General features: G+C 47.1%; 1 pseudogene; it reads left to right on the forward strand.

Moving 5' to 3' along the window:
- The window catches only part of LOC140198379 (galactose-3-O-sulfotransferase 2-like), a 42,173-nt pseudogene extending 25,126 nt beyond the window's left edge, over nt 1-17,047 (forward strand).
- The last annotated feature ends 8,300 nt before the right edge of the window (nt 17,048-25,347 follow it).

The raw sequence follows: 25,347 nt of genomic DNA on the forward strand, positions 1-25,347 counted from the left end.
TTTGCCTCATCAGCTATGATTAGCAGTGGTATCAGGACTGCTTGTACAGGCTTCTCAAATCCACTTCCTCCCCCCAGGAAGCTGAAGATATCCAAGTGTCGTATGTTCCATGTTCTGTGCCCCACTGTGGTCTTCTTCATGGCTGTCAGTCTGGTGTTGCAAGCAGTGGAAATCCTAGATATAAGGTTATTTCACATTTTTAATGTGAGGGCATAAACCCTGATGAACCTAACTGAGCCATTCTATGGCCCTTCCAATTTTATCCTTTGCCTGCACTCTCCCCCCCCCACAGATCTTTGTACCCCCCCCCCCGGTCCTACCCTACAATATGCATACAGTGCACCCGCACCCCGTCCCCACACTCCCCGTACACCTATCCCTTGATGGTTCCTGTTCTCACCTCCTTTACTTTTCAGAGTCCAGCACTGACAGCCCTTTGTGTTCCTGCTTGTCTCCATCCAGCAGCCGAATTCAACCTTCACTTCGCTCCACTTGTCTCGCAGTTTTATTTCGCTCTGAGCTCAGAAACAGGTCCTTCAGTCCATGGTGACCAAGATGTCCATCCAAGCTAGTGGCATTTGGCCCAAATCTCCTTAACCCGATCTTTTTTATGCCATGGACCCCTACTATTAACCAAGGGGTCCACGGGCCCCAGGTTGCGAACCCCTGCTCTAAACCTCTCTAATTCATATACTTGTCCAAATGTATTTTAGAAAGTTCAAAGTAAATTCATTATCAAAGAACATATACATCACCATATACAACTCTGAGATTTGTTTTCTTGAGGGCAATCACAGTAACTACAAGAGACACAATAAAATCAGTCAAGGACCGCACCCGATAGGATGAATACAATCAATATGCAAAAAATAGCAAACGGTGCAAATATAAAACAAGAATAAGAATAAAATAGTAATAATAATAAATAGATAAGCAATAAATATTTAGTACATGAGGTGAAGAGTCCTTGAAAGTGAGCCTATAGTTTGTGGGAACAGTTCAATGATGGGGTGAGTGAAGTTATCTCCTTTGGTTCAAAAGCCAGATGGTTCCTGAACCTGGTGGTGCGAGTCTTAAGGCTCCTGTACCTCCTTCCTGACGGCAGCAGCAAGAAAAGAGCATGTTCTGGTTGGTGGGGGTCCTTGACGATGGATGCTGCTAATCAGCTAAAGGACTCCACATAGGCGTGCTCAGTGATGGGGAGGGCTTTACCTGTGATGGACTGAGCCATGTCCATGACTTTTAGTAGGCTTTTCCATTCAAGGGCATTGGTGTTTCCATACCAGGCTGTGATGCAGTCAGCCAATACACTCTCATCTGCACTACTATACAAGCTTGTCAAAGTTTTAGATAACATGCTGAATCTTCACAAAATTCTAAGAAAGCAGAGGTATTCTTAGAACTTTCTTATGCTTTCTTCATAATGCCGCTTATGAGCTGGGCCCAGGACAAGGTCCTCTGAAATTATAACACCGAGGAATTTAAAGTTGCTGACCCTCTCCATCTCTAATTTCCCCAAATAGGACTGGCTCATGGACCTCTGGTTTCCTCCTCCTGAAGTTGGCTACATGGTCTTGGTGGCATTGAGTAAGAGGTTGTTGTGAAATCACTCAGCCAGATTTTCACCGCCCTCCTTTATGCTGCTTCTTCACCATCTTTGATTTGGCCTATGATAGTGGTGTCGTCGACAAATTTAAATATGGCAGCAGAGCTGTGCTTAGTCTCACAGTCATGTTTAAAGCAAGTAGAGCAGGGAGCTAAACTCACAGCCTTGTGGGGCACCTGTGCCGATGGAGATTGTGGAGGTCATGTTGTTGCCAATCTGAACTGCCTGGGGTCTATAAGTGAGGTAATCAGGGAACCAGTAGCACGAGGAAGTATTGAGGCTAATGTCTTGGAGCTTATTGATTAGTTTTAAGGGAATGATGGTATTGAATGCCAAGCTGTAGTCGACGTGTGCATTTTCGCTGTCTAGAGATGATCCAGGGTTGTGTGAAGAACCAATGAAATAGCATTTGCTGTTGACCTGCTTCAATGGTAGGCAAATTGGGTGGATCTAAATCACTTCTCAGACAGGAATTTATACATTTCATCACCAGCCTCTCAAGGCCCTTCATCACAGTGGATGTAAGTGCTACTGGATGAGGTAGGTTACCACCTCAAGCTGCCAGAGGAAGAGTTTGAGGCAGGTACAAATAGCTTCGTTCCACCTCTTCCCCCCCAACACTTTCTATAAAAGAAGTTGCCCTCCCCCCACAAATCCTGATTAAATCTCTCTGCCCCCCCAAATTCTGATTAAATCTCTCTGCTCTCAACTGAAGCACAGGTCCTCTATTTCCTAATTTCCCATTCCCGGGATTGTATGCATTCATGCACTATGCCCCTCATGATCTTATACCCCTTGATAGGGTCAGCCCTCAGCCTTCTGCACTCCAAGGAATAAACTCCTTGCCTGTCCAAACTCTCCCTGTGACTCAGGTCACTGAGTCCTGACAAAATCCTTGCAAGTCTTTACTGCATTCTTTTCAGTTCAATAACAGGGTGACCAAAACTGTACACAATACTCCAAGAACAGTCAAACCTCTGACTAGCTGTAATGCCACTTCCAGGGCCCAGCAGCCCAACGGTCGGCATAACGCTTTGCAGCACTAGCAGTACGATTGTGGTTCAATTCCCGCCTCCGTCTGTCTTTCCTTGACCGTCTGGGTTTGCCTCGGGTAGTCCCGTTTCTTCCCACATTCCAAAGACGTATGGGTTAGGGTCAGTAAAGTTGTGGGCATGCTATGCAGGTGCTGGAAGCATGGCAGCTCTTGTGGGCTGCTCCAGCACATATCCAGACTGTGTTGGTCATTGAAGCAAACGGCATATTTCACTGTATGTTTCGATGTTTCGATGTGCAAGTCACCAATAATGCTAATCTCTTTAATCTTTAAAGAACTCCAAAGTCCTTCTGCTCTACAACACTCCCTGGGGCTAACGTTCATTGCAGTTTTGGTCTATTTATGGACACCAACCAACTCTACTTTACTATCCTGTCAGTTCTTTGGAGGTCAATACAAAAGATAGTATTGTTACTATGATATGCCAATATTGTGCACACCAATAATTGGTGCTAGGTTTGGTAATAAGACCCTTTATCTGCCTTCATCCACCATTCACCTGCCAGAGTCTCACAACTCTGACCCGATCCCCTCCAGTACCCTGCCTGTCATCTTTCACCTCTCCTCTTTCCACCAATTACCTATTTCATCCCTTCCCTCTCAAAGTTCAAAGTAAAATTTACTATCAGAGTACCTACATGTCAGCACGATATTCTTTTTCTGCGGGCATACTCAGCAAATCTATAGAATAGTGACTGTAAACAGGATCAATGAACAAAAAACTGTGCAAATGCAAATATAAATAAATAGTAACAAACAGCAAGAATGAAGCAATAAGATACAGAGTCCTTAAAGTGAGACCATGGGCTGTGAGAACTCCAGAAATAGAATGAGTGTAGTTATCCCCTTTTGTTCAAGAGCCTGATGGTTGGGGAGTAGTAACTGTTCTTGAACCTGGGCACTTGTACCTTCTACCTGATGGCAGCAGAGAGAAAAGAGCATGGCCTGGGGAATCTTTGATGATGTATACTGCTTTTCTATGACAACATTTCATGTAGATATGCTCAATGGTTCTCTCCCCACCTTCTACTGCCCATCCTCCCTCTCCGCTCTCAGCCCTGCTGCAGGATCTTGTTCCCATAATGTTGACGTCTTTCCCTTCCCTCAAAGATGCTGCCCTGAGCCGCTAAGTTCCTCCAGCAGATGGTGCATTGCTACAGATTCCAATGTCTGCCATCTCTAGTGTGTCTCCTCTGTCCTCTCACTTAGTGGACAGCCCAAGCTGTTTAAGGAATGGGAAATGGAAAGAGTGGGAGGGAAGGGAGCAATATAAGAACATAAGACATAGGAGCAGAATTAGGCCATCTCGCCCATCGAGTCTGCTCCGCCATTCAATCATGGCTGATCCTTTTCTCCCCTCCTCAGGCCAACTCCTCCGCCTTCTCCCCATAACTTTTGATGCCATGTCCAATCAAGAACCTATCAAGCTAGCCTTAAATACACCCAATGACCTGGCCTCCACAGTTGTCTGTGGTAATAAATTCCTCAAATTCACCACCTTCTGGCTGAAGAAATTTCTCCACATCTCTTTTTTAAATGGATGCCCTCTATCCTGAGGCTGTGCCCTCTTGTCCTAGACTCCCCCACCATGGGAGACATCCTTTCAACATCTACTCTGTCTAGGCCTTTCAACATTCGAATGGTTTCAATGAGATCCCATCTCATCCTTCTAAATTCCAGTGAGTACAGACCCAGAGCCATCAAACGTTCCTTGTATGATAACTCTTTCATTCCCAGAATCATCCTTGTGAATCTCCTCTGAACTCTCTCAATGCCAGCACATCTTTTCTTTGATGAGGTGCCAAAAACAGTTCACAATACTCAAGGTGAGGCCTCACCAGTGCCTCATAAAGCCTCAGCATCACATCCCCGCTCATGTATTCTAGATCTCTTGAAATGAATGTTAACATTGCATTTGCCTTCCTCACCACCAACTCAACCTGCAAATTAACCTTTAGGGTTTTCTGCACAAGGACTCCTAAGTCACTTTGCACCTCAGATTTTTTGATTTTCTCCCTATTTAGAAAATAGGCTGCACATTTATTTCTACTACCAAAGTGCATGCAGTCTCCAACAATGTATTTCATTTGCCACTCTGTTGCCCATTCTCCTTATCTGTCTAAGTCCTTCTGCAGCCTACCTGTTTCCTCAATACTACCTGCCCCTCCACCAATCTTCGTATCATCTACAAACTTGACAGCAAAGCCATCTATTCCATCGTCTGAATCATTTATATACCACATAAAAATAAGCAGTTCCAACACTGACCCCTGTGGAACATCACTAGTCACTGGCAACCAACCAGACAATGATCCTTTTACTCCCACTCGCTGTCTCTTTCCAATCAGCCAACGCTCTAACCATTGTTAGTAACTTTCCTGTAATACCATGAGCTCTTAACTTCTGAAAGTCCAAATATACAACATCCACTGCATCCCCTTTATCTATCCTACTTGTAATCTCCTTAAAGAATTCCAACTGGTTCGTCAGGCAGGATTTTCCCTGAAGGAAACCATGCTGACTTTGTCCTATCTTGTCCTGTGTCACCAAGTGCTCCATCACCTCATCCTTAACAATTGACTCCAATATCTCCCCAACCACTGAGGTCAGGTTAACTGGTCTATAATTTCCTTTCTGCTGCTTCCCTCCTTTCTTAAAGAGTAGAGTGACATTTGTAATTTTCCAGTCCTCTGGCACCATGCCAGAGTCCAACGATTTTTGGAAGATCATTACTAACACCTTCACAATCTCTACGGCTACCTGTTTCAGAACCCTAGGGTGCAGCTCCTCTGGTCCAGGTGACTTAATGTACCCTTAGGTCTTTGAGGCACTTTCTCCCTTGTAACAGTAACTGCACTCACCTCTCTTCCTTCACACACTACAACATCAGGCATACTGCCAGTGTCTTCCACAGTGAAGACTGATGCAAAATACTCAATTATTCATCTGCCATCTCGTTGTACCCCATTGTTATTTCTCTGGCCTCATATGTTAGTGAAGGGCATAAGGTCTGAGGCATGAACCCATTGGGCTGCTTTCTACCATCGCCAATAATGGAAATTCTGTTCCTTTTCTTCAGGATAAGGTACAGGGATCTACTGCAGCCTTGGATTTTCCCGCTGAACGCTCACATGGACAGAACGCTGGAGAAATCCTGTCAACCCAAGACGCATGTGAAGTTCCTAAAGACACACAAGACTGCCAGCAGTACAATCCTGAATATCTTGTACCGCTTTGGGGAGGCCAGGAACTTAACCTTTGCCCTTCCCACCGGCTACCAGTTTGGCTACCCCTTCCTCTTCAATACAAAGATGGTCAAATCTTACAACCCTAACAATTCCCGGGAGTATCACATAATTTGCAACCACATGAGGTTCTTCCAGCCCCAGGTAAGACAGTGAAAGTGCAGCAACTCTTTATTCCAGGTGAGGTGAGAGTGAGAGGGCAAGCTGACACAATGGAGGGCTCCCAAACAGCAATGGAAGAGAGCTTAGAGCAAAATTCTGACTGTCGTTTGAGAACGTGTTGATTACCATTTGATAAACTTGTGTGTAGTTTTCCATATTCAATTCAATTCAATTCAGGTTTAACTAGCATTCAACCATACATGAATATAGCCAAAAAGGACAGTGTTATTCCAGGGCCAAGGTGTAAAACACAGTGCCAACAGTCACAGACAGCACAAAACACACATAGCACACACAAGATAGCAAACAGATGTAAGATAACGGTAAAATACAGCCATGCAGAAGGAAGTCCAGATCCTGAGCCCATGAATGCTGCAGGAATCTGCAGTTGACTGTAATACAGCTTATCTTCTGCCGACTGAACACTAGGGGAGCAGCACCAACTTCAGCCTGAATGCCGCACCACACTCTCTCCACTCCGACTGGAGTCACCGGGACGCCGTCATGATGGCGCTTTTTTGAGCAGACTTTTTTATTTTTACAAGGCGGAGTTGATAGCTCAACGCTCAACCCAGCACGGATGGAAAGCGTGAAAGGGAGTCAGCTGGATTCAAACTCGGGAGGCTTTGCTCCGAAGTCTGGCGCCAGCGCCGGCGTCTCTCTCCTGGCGGCTGTGAACAGACAACCCCACAAGTGGAGTCCATGAGCTCATGAATGCTGCAGAAATCTGCAGTTGACCGTAACACAGCTTACCTTCTGCCGAGCAAGTACAGAGGCGGGGCGGTGGGGGCACACCACACTGCCCCTAGTGGAGCGCAGCGGCATCGAAGCCTAAATATAACAGGAGAATAATTATTATAGAATATAAGAGTGATGGAGCACTACAGCACAGGGACTGGTCATCTTGTCCATGCCAACCTGACCTGCCTGGTCCTGTCCACCTGCATCTGGACCACAACCCTCCTAAGCCCTTTCATCCACGTACTTACCCAAGTATAAGTGAAGAAATTCCCCTCATTAGTCAGGGGATTGAGTTCGAGAGCCGAGAGCTCTATAAAACTCTACGTAGCGGCCAATCCTAATCAAAACAATGCCCACTGCCGGAGACCCCACGGATTTGTTATACTTGCATGAGGTGCTCTCAGCTCCCAATAATGATTGTTCCACAGACGAAGACATGTATTCAATCCTTTTGTAGCAATTAGCAAACATACTGTCGTGAATCAGAATCAGGTTTAATATCATCGGCATATGTCGTGAAATTTGTTAATGTCGCGGCGACAGTACAGTGAAATACATGATAAATAAATATAGAGAAAAACACTGAATATACTGAAAGTATATACATGTCTATTTAATAGTGCAAAATAACAGAAATAAAAATGCAGTGCAAAAATGTAGTTCATGGCTTCAATGTCCATTCAGAATCAGATGGCAGAGGGGAAGAAGCTGTTCCATAATCGCTAAGTGTGTGTCTTCACACTTCTGTACTTCCTTCCTGGCAGTAACAGTGTGAAGAGGGCATGTCCTGGGTAGTGGGGGTCCTTAATGTTGGACACCGCCTTCCTAAGGCACTGCTCCTTGAAGATGTCTTGGATACTACAGAGGCTAGTAGCCATGATGGAACTGACTAAGTTTACAAGTTTCTGCAATATACTTTGATCTTGAGCAGTAGCCACCTGCCCCCCCCCCACCCCCCATACCAGACAATGATGCAGCCAGTCAAAATGCTCTCCACGGTATATTAGTGGAAGTTTTTGTGAGTTTTAGTTTGACAAACTAAATCTCCTCAAACTCCTAATGAAATATAGCCACTGTCTTGTATTAATTATAGTCAGCATAGAATCATAGAAATCTACAGCACAATACAGGCCCTTCGGCCCACAATGTTGTACTGACCATGTAACCTACTCTAGAAACTGCCTAGACTTGCCCTCTATTTTTCTAAGCTCAATGTACCTATTAGGAGGCTCTTAAAAGACCCTATTGTATCCGCCTCCACCACTGTCGCTGGCAATGCATTCCACGCACTCACCACTCTCCGTGTGAAAAATTTACCCCTGACATCCCCTCTGTACCTACTTGCAAGCACCTTAAAACTATGTCCCCTCGTGTTAGCCATTTCAGCCCTGGGAAAAAGCCGCTGGCTATCCACACAGTCAATACCTCTCATCTTACATACCTCTGTCAGGTCATCTCTCATTCCCTATCGCTCCAAAGAGAAAAGGTCAAGTTGCCTCAACCTATTCTCATAAGACATGCTCTCCAAACCAGGCAACATCCTTGTAAATCTCCTTGTTGCATCCTCATTGCATCGATATGCTGCATCCAAGTTAGGTCCTGGGAGATATTAACACCCAGGAACTTGAAATTGCTCACTCTCTCTACTTTGGATCCCTCTATGAGGATTAGTTTGTTGCCTTCGTCTTACCCTTCCTGAAGTTCACAATCAGCTCTTTGGTCTTGCTGATGAAACTTACGAGTACCTAAGTTAAGAGTAATTGAGCGGTCAACAAATGATAGGACATACATCAGTCCCCAGCCCCGAACTGCATGAACAAAGCACAAATATGTGACTTAGTCCCTTTGATTTTACCACTACCCCCAACTCACCATAATAAACCCTGTAGCACGTACTACAATGCAGATACAGAACAGATACATGGCTCCGACACTCCAGGTAGACCACACTTGGAATACTGTGTTCAGTTCTAGTCATCTCATTATAGGAAGCATTGGGTGCAGAAGAGATTTTCCAAGATGATACTTGGATTAGAGAGCATGTCTAATGAGGAGAGGCTGAGTGAGCTGGGGCTTCTCTCTTTGGAGTGAAGGAGGATGAGAGGTGTAGAAGATGATGACAGGCATCGATAGAGTGGACAATCGGCACCTTTTTCATAGGGAGGCAATGGCCAGCACCAGAGGATCTACTTTTAGGTCAGGGATACAGGAGATTTTGTGGATGTGAGAAGGACACCCACATCGTTTGTTCCCTCCCGGGTGCCAGGGTCCAGGATGTCTCTGACCAGGTGCACGACATCCTGGTACAAGAGGGAAAGCAACCAGAAGTTGTGATACATGTTGGGACCAACGACATAGGCAGAAAGAGGGATGAGATCCTGAAGTGTGAGTTTCGGGAACTAGGCAGAAGGCTGAAGAACAGGACCTCAAGGGTGGCGTTCTCAGGATTGCTGCCAGTGCTACGTGACAGTGATGGTAAGAATTGGAGGAGATGGCAGTTGAATGCGTGGCTGAGGAGTTGGTGCTGGGAGCAGGGTTTTAGATTTTTGGATCATTGGGATCTCTTCTGGGGAAGGTGGGACATGTACAGATTGGATGGGTTGCACCTGAACTCGAGGGGGAGCAATATCTTTGCAGGTAGGTTTGCTAGCATGGTTCGAGAGGGTTTAAACTAATTTGCGAGGGGGATGAGACCCAGAGCGATAGAGCAGTGAAAGAAGTGCATGGAGTAACATACAGAGAGGCTTTGAGAAAAGAGAAGCAGAATAAAGGGTGTAAAGACAGTAAAGTAGAAGGGCTGAAATGTGTGTACCTCAATGTAAGAAGCATCAGGAACAAAGGTGATGAACTGAGAGCCTGGATACATACATGGAATTATGATGTAGTGGCCATTACAGAGACTTGCCTGGCACCAGGGCAGGAATGGATTCTCAATATTCCTGGATTTCAGTGCTTTAAAAGGGATAGAGAGGGTGGAAAAAGGGGAGGAGGGGTGGCATTACTGGTCAGGGATACTATTACAGCTACAGAAAGGGTGGGTAATGTAGCAGGATCCTCTTTTGAGTCAATATGGGTGGAAGTCAGGAACAGGAAGGGAGCAGTTACTCTATTGGAGGTATTCTATAGGCCCCCTGGTAGCAGCAGAGATACAGAGGAGCAGATTGGGAGGTAGATTTTGGAAAGGTGCAAAAATAACAGGGTTGTTATCATGGGTGACTTTAACTTCCTTAATATTGATTGGCACCTGATTAGTTCCAAGGGTTTAGATGGGGCAGAGTTTGTTAAGTGTGTCCAGGACGGATTCCTGTCACAGTATGTGGACAGACCGACCAGGGGGAATGCCATACTAGATCTAGTACTAGGTAATGAACCGGCAGGTCACAGGTCTCTCAGTGGGTGAGCATCTGGGGGACAGTGACCACCACTCCCTGGCCTTTAGCATTATCATGGAAAAGGATAGAATCAGAGAGGACAGGAACATTTTTAATTGGGGAAAGGCAAATTATGAAGCTATAAGGCTAGAACTTGCGGGTGTGAATTGGGATGATGTTTTCGCAGGGAAATGTACTATGGACATGTGGTCGATGTTTAGAGATCTCTTGCAGGATGTTAGGGATAAATTTGTCCCGGTGAGGAAGATAAAGAGTGGTAGGGTGAAGGAACCATGGGTGACAAGTGAGGTGGAAAATCTAGTCAGGTGGAAGAAGGCAGCATACATGAGGTTTAGGAAGCAAGGATCAGATGGGTCTATTGAGGAATATAGGGAAATAAGAAAGGAGCTTAAGAAGGGGCTGAGAAGAGCAAGAAGGGGGCGTGACAAGGCTTTGGTGAGTAGGGTAAAGGAAAACCCCATGGCATTCTTCAATTATGTGAAGAAAAAAAGGATGACAGGAGTGAAGGTAGGACCAATTAGAGATAAAGGTGGGAAGATGTGCCTGGAGGCTGTGGAAGTGAGCGAGGTCCTCAATGAATACTTCTCTTCGGTATTCACCAACGAGAGGGAACTTGGTGATGGTGAGGACAATATGAGTGTGGTTGATGTTCTGGAGCATGTTGATATTAAGGGAGAAGAGGTGTTGGAGTTGTTAAAATACATTAGGACAGATAAGTCCCCGGGGCCTGACGGAATATTCCCCAGGCTGCTCCACAAGGCAAGAGAAGAGATTGCTGAGCCTCTGGCTAGGATCTTTATGTCCTCGTTGTCCACGGGAATGGTACCGGAGGATTGGAGGGAGGCGAATGTTGTCCCCTTGGTCAAAAAAGGTAGTAGGGATAGTCCGGGTAATTATAGACCAGTGAGCCTTACGTCTGTGGTGGGAAAGCTGTTGGAAAAGATTCTTAGAGGTAGGATTTATAGGTATTTAGAGAATCATGTTCTGATCAGGGACAGTCAGCATGGCTTTGTGAAGGGCAGGTCGTGTCTAACAAGCCTGATAGAGTTCTTTGAGGAGGTGACCAGGCATATAGATGAGGGTAGTGCAGTGGATGTGATCTATATGGATTTTAGTAAGGCATTTGACAAGGTTCCACACGGTAGGCTTATTCAGAAAGTTAGAAGGCATGGGATCCAGGGAAGTTTGGCCAGGTGGATTCAGAATTGGCTTGCCTGCAGAAGGCAGAGGGTGGTGGTGGAGGGAGTACATTCATATTGGAGCATTGTGACTAGTGGTGTCCCACAAGGATCTGTTCTGGGACCTCTACTTTTCATGATTTTTATTAACGACCTGGATGTGGGGGTAGAGGGGTGGGTTGGCAAGTTTGCAGATGACATAAAGGTTGGTGGTGTTGTAGATAGTGTAGAGGATTGTCAAAGATTGCAGAGAGACATTGATAGGATGCAGAAGTGGGCTGAGAAGTGGCAGATGGAGTTCAACCCGGAGAAGTGTGAGGTGGTAGACTTTGGAAGGACAAACTCCAAGGCAGAGTACAAAGTAAATGGCAGGATACTTGGTAGTGTGGAGGAGCAGAGGGATCTCGGGCTACATGTCCACAGATCCCTGAAAGTTGCCTCACAGGTGGATAGGGTAGTTAAGAAAGCTTATGGGGTGTTAGCTTTCATAAGTCGAGGGATAGAGTTTAAGAGTTGCGATGTGATGATGCAGCTCTATAAAACTCTGGTTAGGCCACACTTGGAGTAGTGTCCAGTTCTGGTCACCTCACTATAGGAAGGATGTGGAAGCATTGGAAAGGGTACAGAGGAGATTTATCAGGATGCTGCCTGGTTTAGAGAGTATGCATTATGATCAGAGATTAAGGGAGCCAGGGCTTTACTCTTTGGAGAGAAGGAGGATGAGTGGAGACATGATAGAGGTGTACAAGATAATAAGAGGAATAGCCAGCGCCTCTTCCCCAGGGCACCACTGCTCAATACAAGAGGACATGGCTTTAAGGTAAGGGGTGGGAAGTTCAAGGGGGATATTAGAGGAAGGTTTTTTACTCAGAGAGTGGTTGGTGTGTGGAATGCACTGCCTGAGTCAGTGGTGGAGGCAGATACACTAGTGAAGTTTAAGAGACTACTAGACAGGTATATGGAGGAATTTAAGGTGGGGGCTTATACGGGAGGCAGGGTTTGAGGGTCGGCCCAACATTGTGGGCCGAAGGGCCTGTACTGTGCTGTATTATTCTATGTTCTATGTTCTATGTTTTAAGACGATTAGAGGGAAGTTTCAGGGAGATGTTGGAGGTAGTTTTTTTTATAACACAGAGAGTAGTGGGTGTCTGGAGAGCACCACTGCGGGTGGAGGTACAAAAAGGATATTTTTAAAAAGGCAGAAAAGCGCATGGACAAAAGGAAAATGGAGGGTTATGGACTGTGCAGGAAGGAAGGTTGATGGTGGAATAGGTTTATACAGGTCAGCACAATATTGTGGGCCGAAGGGCCTATATGAGAATCGGAATGAGGTTTAATATCACCAGCATATGTCGTGAAATTGTTGCCTTTACAGCAACAGTACATTGCAATACTAATAATAGACAAAAACCGTGAATTACTGTAAGTGTCTGTGTGTGTGTGTGTGTGTATATACATATAACAGTGAAATTAAAATACAAATTAAAGAATAGTGTGGTGTTCATCAAAAAAGTAGCATTCTACTTTATGTTCTATAAATCCTACAGCAAGAGAATTATTACTTTAACAAAGACACGTTAATCATAGTCCTTCAATTTCTATCAGTAACTCAGTTTGAAGATCGGACGTCTTTGATCTTTTTCTTCCCATTGAGACTGGTTTATTATTGTCACAGTTACCAAGACACAAAGAAAAGTTTTTATTTGTGCACCACTCGGGCTGATCATTCCATACAGAATAACACACAACATGCTGGAGGAACTCAGCAGGGCAGGCAGCATCTATGGAAGTGAATAGACAGTCGACGTTTCGGGCCGTGATCCTTCATCAGGACCGGAAAGGACAAAGGAAGGAGCTGGAGTAAGGAGGTGGGGGGAGGGGGAGGAGTACAAGCTGGCTGATGATAGGTGAGGGGAATACAGCAAGAAGCCGGGGGGTGATAGGTGGAAGAGGCAAAGTGCTGAAGAAGAAGGAATCTGATAGGAGAAGGGTCTTGACCAAAAACATGGACTCCATAGAGGCTGCCTGACTGCTGGGTTCCTCCAGCATTTTGTGTGTGTGGCTCATGCTAGGTCAATTTGCATAAGTTGTCCCATAACCTTCTAACCTTTTTCTATCTGTGTACCTATAAAGTATCTTTTAATAGTTGTTATTGTACAGCAGAATAGTAGCAGTTAGTACAATGCTTCACAGCACTGGCAATCAGTGGAAATGGTAGAAGGCTGAATAAGGAGGAATTTAATAGGAGAGGACGGTGGACCATGGGAGAAAGGGAAGTGGGAGGAGGTGATAGGCAGGTGAAGAAAAGGGAAAGGGAGCCAGAATGGAGAATGGAAAAAAGAGAGAAGGAGGAAGGAAAGTATTGTGTGAAGGCAGTCCATTATTTTCACTGGGTGTCTGTGCTGATTTCATCATACACAGGATGAATTCCTCTGTTGGTAATGTTAAGATCTAATACACAGTTTTATAGTACTGTAGTAGAATTGATGGTGTTCTAGTTCTGTATTCAATTTAAATACACAATTTGTTTCTCATATTGTCTTTTTAACTATTATAAGGTGCTCCATCCCTCCATGAACCTGCAGGTCACCCTTGGGCAAGGTGTAGCATCTGCTTAGCCCCACTCTGCCTGATCAGGGTCACGTGAAGCCGTTGGAGCAGGTGGTGGGCAGTCATATGAGCAGCTGGTACACATCACAAGTCCTGGTTATGTGACCACTGATCCCAGGCAGACAATCGCTGAAGAATATTGATAATGGCTGGCATCATCCTTTTTGTAATGACACTGCCCAGAAGAGAGCAATGGAAAACCACTTCTGCGGATCACCCACATCAAATGACACGGCACATAACGAACAAACAAACTATTTCTCAATATTATTTGTAAACAATAAAGTTCAGGATCATAATGAGGTAGATTGTGAGCTCAGAAATCTTATTGTACAAGAGGATCAGAGAGACCTTTGGGTCCAAGTCCATAGGACACTCAAAGCTGCTACGCAGGTTGACTCTGTGGTTAAGGCGGCATACGGTGTATTGGCTTTCATCAATCGCAGGATTGAGTTTAGGAGCCGAGAGGTAACGTTGCAGCTATATAGGACCCTGGTCAGACCCCACTTGGAGTACTGTGCTCAGTTCTGGTTGCCTTACTACATGAAGAATGTAGAAACCATAGAAAGGGTGCAGAGGAGATCTACAAGGATGTTGCCTGGATTGGGGAGCATGCCTTATGAGAATAGGTTGAGTGAACTCGGCCTTTTTCAACTTGGAGCGACGGAGGATGAGAGGTGACCTGATAGAGGTGTGTAAGATGATGAGAGGCATTGATTGTGTGGATATTCAGAGGCTTTTTCCCAGGGCTTAAATGGCTAGCACGAGAGGGCTTGGAAGTAGGTACAGATGAGATGTCAGGGGTAAGATTTTTTATGCAGAGAGTGGTGAGTGCGTGGAATGGGCTGCTGGCAGTGGTGGTGGAGGCGGAAACGATAGGGTCTTTTAAGAGACTCCTGGATGGATACATGGAGCTTAGGAAAATAGAGGGCTATGGGTAAGTCGAGGTAGTTCTAAGGTAAGGACATGTTCGGCACAGTTTTGTGGGCTGAAGGGCCTGTATCGTGCTGTAGATTTTCTATGTTTCTAAGACGTCCACTCCAGTGTCTGATAACAGAAGGATAGGAGCTGTCCTTGACCATGGTAGTAGGTGCTTTCAGACTTCTGTATCTTCTGCCCAATGGGAGAGGGAATGAGAGAGAATGTCTGCGGTGGTGGTGGGGCGGTTTTGATTTTGTTGACTGCTTCAGCTACAGGCATAGGAAGGAGAGCTGTGAGATGAATTTGCAGGGAATGAAGGAAAGGAATAATGTGCAGGTAGAAGGGATTTTGTTTAATTCAGTATTACATTCAGCAACCTTAGATTTGTTACAGCCGGGGTTGGTAATGGGGACAAGCTCCCACTACTGATTAAATGCTCCCAATGGCGAGTTTCTCAAGCAGGCTCTGACAAGTTCAACTCCTGGCCTTCACGTGCGGCTTAGCTACTAAGCCCAACGGAACCATTTCTACTGACAGGAAAAGGGGCAAAGGCGAGTTACTGGCATATTAAAACTAGTTGCTTCGGGCACATGGGGCTTGTCAGCCATGGTTGGCAGCTCATCTAGGAGAAGGAAACCTCTCACCTGAAACCCCCGCTGCCTTCCAGCTTTACCCTATCATGGGCAAGGCTTCAGGAGCAAACCCCGAGGGAAATATCCAGAGCTGGTGTCCCTGAGGCAGCCTTACATTGAGTTCAATGCTGACTGGCAACTCCTGCTGCTGGTACCAAACTGTATTGGTCTCTGCCGTTCAGGTGCATGGGGAGGGACGCCTGCTGCATGGGCAACAGCTTGCTCTCTCAGTCTACTGTCCAGACTTGCTCTCTCAGTCTACTGTCCAGGCTTTCTCTCTACAGTCTACTGTCCAGCCTTGGTCTCTCAGTGTACTGTCCTAGCTTGCTTATCTAGGCAGCCAGGACACAATATCCATGGTTGACCCTAACCGACGGCGGCCTCAGATATTCAGCAGAGACATTGAGGGCCAATGGGCCAGATCATGTGCTGTTCTGTTCTAAATCTTCAAAGCACCCCATCAAGGGAGCTCCAGCATGGAATTTCCCCTGGGTGGGGAGTATCCAACCCATCTCACTGAGCATTCAGAACTGAGAGCTTACCGTAACAGTGAAATAGATACTGACCTTGAGCCTGGTGCTATGTGCTTTTGGTCTTTTGTATCTTCTGCCTGATGGGAGAAGGAAGAGGAGAGATGACCAAATCACACATTTTGTTTTGTCTTTTTTAGATTAAGAAGCTGATGCCGCCTGGGACCTTTTACTTTTCCATCTTGCGCAACCCAATGACCTTGGCAGAGTCTTCTTTCAATTATTACAAAGAGGCATTCCCAAAGGTAGGTTCCCTGGAGCAGTTCCTGGCCAAGCCATGGAAATACTACTCCCCAATTGTCCTCAGCAGCCACTATGCCAAGAACTCCATGTGGTTTGACTTCCGCTTCGACCACAACACCAACAACACAGAGGATTATGTGGAGTCCGTCCTGAGTTTCACCTCATCCTCATCTCGGAGTACTTCAACGAGTCGATGGTCCTGCTGAAGGACGCCCTCTGCTGGGAACTCAATGACGTGGTCTCCTTCAGGCTGAACGCCAGAAGCCAGGACAGTGTGAAGGTGCTGTCCAGGGTGGACGCAGACCGTACCAGGGCTTGGAACTCCCTGGACTGGAATCTCTACTTGCACTTCAACCAGACCTTCTGGTGAAAGGTGGAGCAGTATGGCCGGAAAAGAATGGTAGACGACGTCCTCGTTCTGCAGCAGACACGCAAGAAGATGGAGGAGCTCTGCCTGGAGGGAGGCAAGCCTGTAAGCACCAGGCAAATCCAGGACAAAAGGCTCAAACCTTTCCAATATGGCGCTGCGCAGATTGTGGGCTACAACCTGAACCCAGAGTTCGACGCCGACACCAGGGAGAAGTGCTTTCGCATGGTCCTGCCTGAACTCCAATACAAAGACCTGCTGGATGCAAAGTTCTTTCCCACGGCTCCCAGTGGGAAAACCACTCAGGCATCGCCGGCCCACGTTTGAGACATTAACACAAAAGATTATAGACCCAAAGCCTTTGTTTATCAGGGAAGTACAGTGCTGTGCAAAAGTGTTAGGCACATTCTGTACATATAACTGGGGTACCTAAGACTTTTGCACAGCACTGCATTTGTCAAAGTGGAGTAGAGAGTGAGTCTGTAAATCTGGCGGGAGCAAAGAGTGTTGGGAATGGTGAGGGTGGAGCGCCCCGGGAGGGGTGTGGGTCGGGTGGTAGAGAAGGAGTGCGGGGCTGAGTGCAGACGCACCCAGACCTGAGACCCCAGGCAAGGTCATTTATTCCAAACAATTGGTTTATTGATCATTACAGAATGTATCTCCAGTGCTTCACGCTCCGTCCCCTCTCCCTTCCCCTTTTCCCAACCATGATTCCCCTCTCCCTGACCCCTTCCCACTTTCAGTCCACAATAGAGACCCAGATCAGAATCAGGTTTATCATCACTCACATAGGTCATGTAATGTGTTTTTTTTGTGACAGCAGTAGAGCACAATACATAAAATTACTACAGTACTGTGCAGAAGTCTTGGGCAGCCTAGCTGTGTAGTATATATGCCACAGTACTGCAGATTCCAAATTATTATCTATTTATGTCAAGGTTAGATCTACATTGCAATACAATGGGTGCGGTTAATAACTTTGTGGTTTCTACATTCCATTTCCTGAAATCTTGGTTGCAGTTTTCGTATGGGAATATTTTTATCCTGTCAGTGTTCAAAAATACAGAATAGTCACAAAGTCAACATAAAGTTTACTGTCTTCTGCACGAGTCCACGTTTGCACAGGTGCAATGAAAAGTTAACCGCAGCATCATAACAAGGATCAATTTTATTCAGCATACACATTTACATGTATTAGGAATTTGCTGTGCTACATCGGTGTGATATGCAAAAAAAAACACCGACATTCAAGAATTATATCAATGTAAGATAGAGGTTAAAGTTTAAAGTACAGGTATGTACAGATACACAGTATAAGAAACATTCACAAGAAAACATGAATTATAATATATAAAATTTTAAATTAATTAACATAAATTATACACAATTTTTACAAGAAAGAACACAATTAGAACAGAAATAACCTAGTGTGAAGTGGTCACAGTGTTACTAAACTGCAGTGCAATGTTCAAAGTACATTTATTATCTAAATATGTATAAATTATACAACTTGAGCTTTGTCTGCTTATCAGCAGCCACAAAACAAGAAACCCAAAAAAACCCATTTAAATAAAAGACCAACAAACACCCAATGCACAGAGACACAATAAAACATACAGAGCGTGCAGACAATAAAAGCAAGCAACAGCATTCAGAACAAAAGTGAGTGCATAGACATGAAGCCTGGAGCAGGCTAATAACCTCAGCCTCTGTTCATCACACAATGGTGGGGGTGGGGGGGTGCAAATCATTGCAGAGTTTGGAGACACGAAGCCCAGAGCAGCCACACAGCCACGGAGAGAGGAGTGAACCTTGCGGACAGTGAGCAGAAGCGGCTCGACCTATTGCCTCTGGTCCCGACACCCTGCCTTTTCAATCCATCCAGCCGGCCGTTTAACTTGTCCAAACGCTGGGTAATGCCCACAGTAGGACCCAGACCCTGTCGCATCGATACTCTCTGGGCCTGGATTCGTGAATAGGAACCAAATGGTTCTAAAGAAGAGGCTTTTCTTGGACCTGGTGGTGTGGGAATTCAGACTTCAATAAAGTCTAATATCCAATGAATTAATAATAGGGTGCGGTAGCGCGGTGGTTCTTGGGCTTGGGAAGCACATGAAGTGTAAAGAGTCGCTACCACATGCTGAATCCTTCCTCGGGAGTTTGCCTCCACTGGCACCCTGCTTCACAGGGCTTCCAGCTCATTTCCGGACCTCCCAGTTTGGACACACCGAGGATGTCAGCTACCTGCATTACCATCTGGGTAGGCTCCAATCTGATGGCATAAGCATCGTTTTCTTTAACTTCCAGTATTTTCTCCACCTCTCCTTCTCTCTTTTCCCATTCTAGCTCCCCTCTTACCCCTTCTCTCCTTCTCACCTGCTCATCACCTCCCTCAAATACTCCTCCTTCCCTTCCTCCCCAGAGTCCAACATCCTCTCCTATAAAATTCCTTCTCCTTCAGCTCTCTACCTCTTTCACCTCACCTCTTAACTTCTTACTTCATCCCCCTCCCTCACTAAGCACATCTTTCCCTCTCCACCCCTCTCCGCTTTCCGCAGGGTTCGTTTCCTCCACGACTCCCTGGTCCACACGTCCCTCCCCACGGATCTCCCACCCGGCACTTATCCCCATAAGCGTAAGTGATACACCTGTCCCTACATCTCCTCTCTTGCCACCATTCAGGGCCCCAAACAGTCCTTTCAGGTGAGCCAACACTTCATTTGTGAGTCTGTTGGGGTCATCTATTGCATCCGGTGCTCCCGGTGCGGCCTCCTCTACATCGGTGAAACCCGATGCAGATTGGGGGACCGCTTCGTCAAGCACCTCCACTCCGTCCGCCACAACAGACAGGATCTCCCGGTAGCCACCCACTTCAACTCTGCTTCCCACTCCCATTCAGATATGTCCATACATGGCGTCCTCTACTGCCATGATGAGGCTAAACTCAGGTTGGAGCAGCAACTCCTCATATACCATCTGGGTAGTCTCCAGCCCCTTGGCATGAACATTGAATTCTCTAACTTCCGGTAATTCCCTCCCCCTCCCTTCCCTCATCCCAGTTTCACTCTGCCCCCTCCCCCCGCTGCCTATCACCTCCCTCATGGTTCCGTCTCCTTCTACTACCCATTGTGTTTTCTGCTATTCCTCCTTCACCTTTCCTGCCTATCACCTCCCTGCTTCCCCTCCCTCACCCCTTTATCTTTCCCCTTACTGGTTTTTCACCTGGAACCTACCAGCCTTCTCCTTCCCACCCTCCCCCCACCTTCTTTATAGGGCCTCTGCCCCTTCCTTCTACAGTCCTGACGAAGGGTTCCAGCCCGAAACGTTGACTCATCATTTCCACGGATGCTGCCCGACCTGCTGAGTTCCTCCAGCGTGTTGTGAGTGTTGCATTGGAAAAATCACTCTACTCTATCTGGACCTTTCAATATTTGGTAAGTTTCAATAAGATTTCTAGCGATTACAGCCCCAGAGCCATCAAATGCTCCTCGTACGTTATCCCTTTCACTTACCAGTTCATTCCCACGAACCTCCTCTGTCTCACAACATTCCAAATGTAGTGCTTATAAAACCTAAGCATTACATCCTTGCTTTTATATTCTAGTCCTCTGGAATAGAACATTACATTTCATTTACCTTCCTTACTACTGACTCAACCTGCAAATTAACTAAGAGGAAATCTTGCACAAGGACTCCCAGTCCCATATCAGGGAGGGAGTTCTGGAGCGCAACTGGTGGGAGGAATGTGTGGATGATGAACAGATAAAGAAAAGGAAAGAGGGAGGCAAAGGAAAAAGATAGGGTGAAGGGGCCAAGAGTGTGAGGAAAGAAGAAATAAAAGGGAAATAATAGAAGGTTCCTTAAGGTTGTTATAGCCATAGTTGGTAATGAGGACAAGCTCCCACTACCTATTAAATGCTCCCAATGGTGTGCGTCTCGAAGAGCCTCTGACAGCCAAGTCCAGCTCCTGCCCTTTATGTGTGACTTAGCTACTAATCCTGGTAGGACCATTTCTACAGACAGGAGAAGGGGCAAAGGCGGGTTACTGGTACCTTAAGACCAGTTGCTTCGGGCAGGTTGGGCTTGTCAGCCATGCTTGGCCGCTCATCTAGGAGAAGGAAAACTCTGATCTCAAACCTCCGCTGCCTTGCAGCTATACCCACTCATGGAAAAAGCTTTGGGAGTCAATCCCAAGGGAAAAGTACAGAGCTGGAGTCCCTAAGCCTGTCCTATGTTGACTTCAGCACTGACTGGAAACACCTGTGATACCACTGGTGCCAAACCGTATCGGTCTCCGCCGATATTCAGATGTGTGGAGAGGGGCAGCTTGCTCTGGCTTGCGTATGACGTAAACAGTTGGGACACAACATCCATGGTTGACCCTGACCCACACAGGGACTCAATACGGGGAGGTCTTCGCCCCAAGCTCCACCACCCTCTTTTATCAGATCCCATCTTCTTCAGCCCTTCCACCTGCCAGCTCTGACAATATTTTCTCCATCATCTAAGTCAAAGATCAAATTAAGTTCATTATCAAACTGCACTCAGTGGCCATTTTATTCAGCTCAGGAGTGGAACACTGTGGTCTTCTGCTGCTGTAGCCCATCCACTTTAAAGTTTGACGTGTTGTGCACTCGGCGGTGATCTTCTGCACACCACTGTTGCCAGACCTCCGTCGGTCTGGCTGGACCATGGACGTTGCATGCTAGCTGCCTAGGTATGCAAGCCAGGGCAATACAACGTGGAGAGCAAGCTATCGCCGGTGTAGCAAGCTGCCCCTCTCCACGCTCCTGGTGAACCCAGATGAATGGTAGAGACCTGCGCAGCTCGGTACCTGCAGCATCACAGAGGCTTCCAGTCAGTGTTGAACTCAATGTGGTACTGCCTTGGGGACTCCAGCTTTGGATTTTTCTCTCAAGGTTTACTCCCGAGGTCTTCCCCATGAGTGGGTAATGCCACAGGGCAACAGACGTTTGAGATCAGAGCTTTCCTTCTCCTAGATGAGCTGCCAACCACGGCTGATGAGCCCCACCTCCTCAGCTACTACTATTGTAACTGTGGTTATTCCTCAGCTTGAACCAGTCGGGCCTTTCCCCTTTGACCTCTCTCACCCAAAGAACTGCCACTCATTGGACATTTTATTGTTTTTCCAACCACTGTCTGTAGACTCTGGAGACTGTTGTGTGTGAAAATCCCAGGAGATCAGCAGTTCCTGAGATACAGTGCTGTGCACGTCTTAGGCATATATATACAGAAATATAGTTAGGGTGCCTAAGACTTCTGCACTGTACTGTATTTGCCAATGTGGAGTGGAGAGCCAGTCTGTAAATCTGGCGGGAGCAAAGGATGTTGGGAATGGTAAGGATGGAACGCAATGGGAGGGGTGTAGGACAGGTGGCAGGAGCAGAGGGTGGGGGTGGTGTGGGTAACAGACACACCCAGCCCTGAGACACCAGGCAAGGTCATTTGATTCCAATCAATTGGTTTATTCATCATTACAGAATGTCTCTCTGGTACTTCCCATTCCCTCCCCACTTTCCAAGCCATGATTCTCCTCTCCCTGCCCCCTTCCCACTCTCAGTCCATAACAGAGACCCAGATCAGAATCGGGTGTATTTATTTAATGAGATACAGTACAGAACAGCCCCTCCCAGCCCTTCGAGTCAAGCTGCCCAGCAATCCCCCGATTAACCCTAGCCTAATCACAGAACAATTTACAATGACCAATTTATCTACCAACTGGTACATCTTTGGGCTGTGGGAGGAAACCGGAGCACCCAGGGGAAACCCATGCAGTCACGGGGAGAACATACAAACTCCTTACTGACACTGTGGGAATTGAACCTGTATTGTAAATTGTCATGATAACCATCAGATATGGAATGAAATTTGTTTTTTTTATAGCAGCAGTACCGAACCTCATGACCATGTCTGTATGCTCTTATGCACTGAGTTGCTGGCAAATGATGAGCTGATAAGATATTTGCATTAATGAGCAGGCATAGCTACTAAAGTGGCCACTGAGTGTATGTTGCCATATGAGATTCATTTCCTTGCAGATATACAGTATCTGTACAGGAAAATCAGGAAATACAATGTAATTTATGAAAATCTATGCATAAATGAGGGCTGACAAATAATCAATGTGCAAGAGAAGCAAAATTATGCAAATAAAAAATAAATAATATTGAGGACATGAGCTTATACCTGAAAGTGAGTCTATAGATTGTAGAATCAGTTTAGAGTTGAGGTGAGTGAAGTTATCGATACCAGTTCAGGAGCCTGATGGTTATAAGGTTATAACTGTCCTGAACCTGGTGGTATGGGACCTAAACCTCTGTACCTCCTGCCCAATTGTAGTAGTGTCACAATGGTAGCAGACCCAAATGCAAGACACAGACACTGAAGTACAAGGAACAGGACTTGAATAGAGTAGGGACGTGACAGGACACAGACAAGGAGCAGGGACAAGAATGCAGAATAGGGCTTGGACCCCGAGCCAGAGACTGGACATGGACCCAGAACCTGGGTCTTGCCTCGGGCTCGGACCCGGGCCCCAGAACCAGGCATGGACATGACATGACTGCAGGACTGGAGGCTGGGGTCTTGAGGCTTGAGGCTTGGAGACATGCTAGGGGCCTTCAGGCTTGATTGAGACTTGGAGACAGGCGAGGGTCTTGAGGCTTGAGGCTTGGAGACAGGCTAGGGTCTTGTGGCTAGAGCTCGGAGACAGGCTTGGGGTCTTGAGGCTTGAGGCTGGGGTCTTGGTCTTGAGGTTTGTGGCTGGGGTCTGGGTCTTGGTCTTGAGGCTTGAGGCTGGGGTCTTAAGTCTTGGGTACTTCGAGGCTTCGGTATGGACTCCGAGCCAGAGACTGGGCAAGGACACAGAACCTGGGACCTGACTTGGGCTCGGACTCCAGAACTAGGTGAGGACAAGACGAGGCTACAGGACTGGACATGGCTTGGGTGAGGAACTCCTGGGTAGGGCGAGACACAAGGACAGGTAAAGGCACATGGACAAGACTCAGATAGGGCTGGACTAGGCACGGACTGGACGAGGGCCTTCAGGAGCACAGAGCCTTGGACTGAAAGAGACAGGAGCACGGAACACAGAGCTGGGATCCCTCCTTGGGAACAGGATGTAGGGCCTGGACTCATACACAGAACACTGAACATGAAGAGACGGATCCCAACACAAGGTAGTGGTAAATGGCCGGACCCATCTAGCGAAGGTGAGGACACAGAGACAGTTCCCAACACTAGGTAGCGGCAAATGGCCAGACCTACCCAGCGAAGGTGTGGACACAGAGAGACAATTCCACACAACGAAAGATAGTTCCTTATCTTGACCTAACCAGGCTCCGGTCTTGCTCCGGCGGTAAAACTTCAGCGATATAGGCAGGGTATACAGGTGGGGTATCCAGGCTAGGTGAGCAGGCAGAGATTCAGGCAAGGTGTCCCGGCAGAGAGTCAGGCGAGCTATCCTGGCAGAGAGTCAGGCGAGCTGTCCTGGCAGAGAGTCAGGCGAGGCGGGGGGGAAGACAAGGAGGGGAACAGAACAGTCCAGCCGGGAATCCCTGGTTTGCAGAGGTATTTATGTCTCAGCCCCAAAACGAGAAACATATGCCTGCAACAGAAACTGGGGAAAATCAAAAACCCCAAAACAAGGAACCATGGGCCAGACAGTGAACCGGAACATGGACTTCACGGACCGGACCATGACAGTACCCCTGCCCTGCCCCCCATTGGAGCCTCCTGGCGACCCAAAAGGCTTTCCCAGACTATGGACGACACAGGCGGGTGGGGGTGACATTGAACAGGAGAGAACCAGGAAGGCAAGAGTAAAACAACAGTGTCTGTGTCGCTGGGTCCAAGTCTGGCTGGGCTGTTCTGTCACAATGGGGGCACTGGTAGTGGACCTAAATGCAAGACACAGACACTGAAGTACAGGGAACAGGACTTGAATAGAGTAGGGACGTGACAGGATACAGACAAGGGGCAGGGACAAGAACGCAGACTAGGGCTTGGACCCCGAGCCAGAGACTGGACAAGGACCCAGAACCTGGGTCTTGCCTCGGGCTCGGGCCCCAGAACCAGGCATGGACATGACATGACTGCAGGATTGGAGGCTGGGGTCTTGAGGCTTGGAGACATGCTAGGGGTCTTGAGGCTTGGGGACAGGCTAGGGTCTTGAGGCTTGAAGCTTGGAGACAGGCTAGGGGCTTGAGGCTTGGAGACAGGCTAGGGTCTTGAGGCTGGAGCTCGGAGACAGGCTTGGGGTCTTGAGGCTTGCGGCTGGGGTCTTGAGGCTTGAAGCTTGGAGACAGGCTAGGGGCTTGAGGCTTGGAGACAGGCTAGGGTCTTGAGGCTGGAGCTCGGAGACAGGCTTGGGGTCTTGAGGCTTGCGGCTGGGGTCTTGAGGCTTGAGGCTCAGAGATATGCTAAGGGTCTTGAGGCTTGAGGCTTGGGGACAGGCTAGAGTCTTGAGGCTAGAGCTCAGAGACAGGCTTGGGGGTCTTGAGGCTTGAGGCTTGAGGCTGGGGTCTTGGGTCCTTCAAGGCTTGGGTATGGACTGAGCCAGAGACTGAGCAAGGACCCAGAACCTGGGACTTGACTTGGGCTCGGACTCCAGAACTAAGCGAGGACAAGACGAGGCTACAGGACTG

The sequence above is a fragment of the Mobula birostris genome, chromosome 5 (genome assembly GCF_030028105.1).
Source record: "Mobula birostris isolate sMobBir1 chromosome 5, sMobBir1.hap1, whole genome shotgun sequence".
NCBI lineage: Eukaryota > Metazoa > Chordata > Chondrichthyes > Myliobatiformes > Myliobatidae > Mobula > Mobula birostris.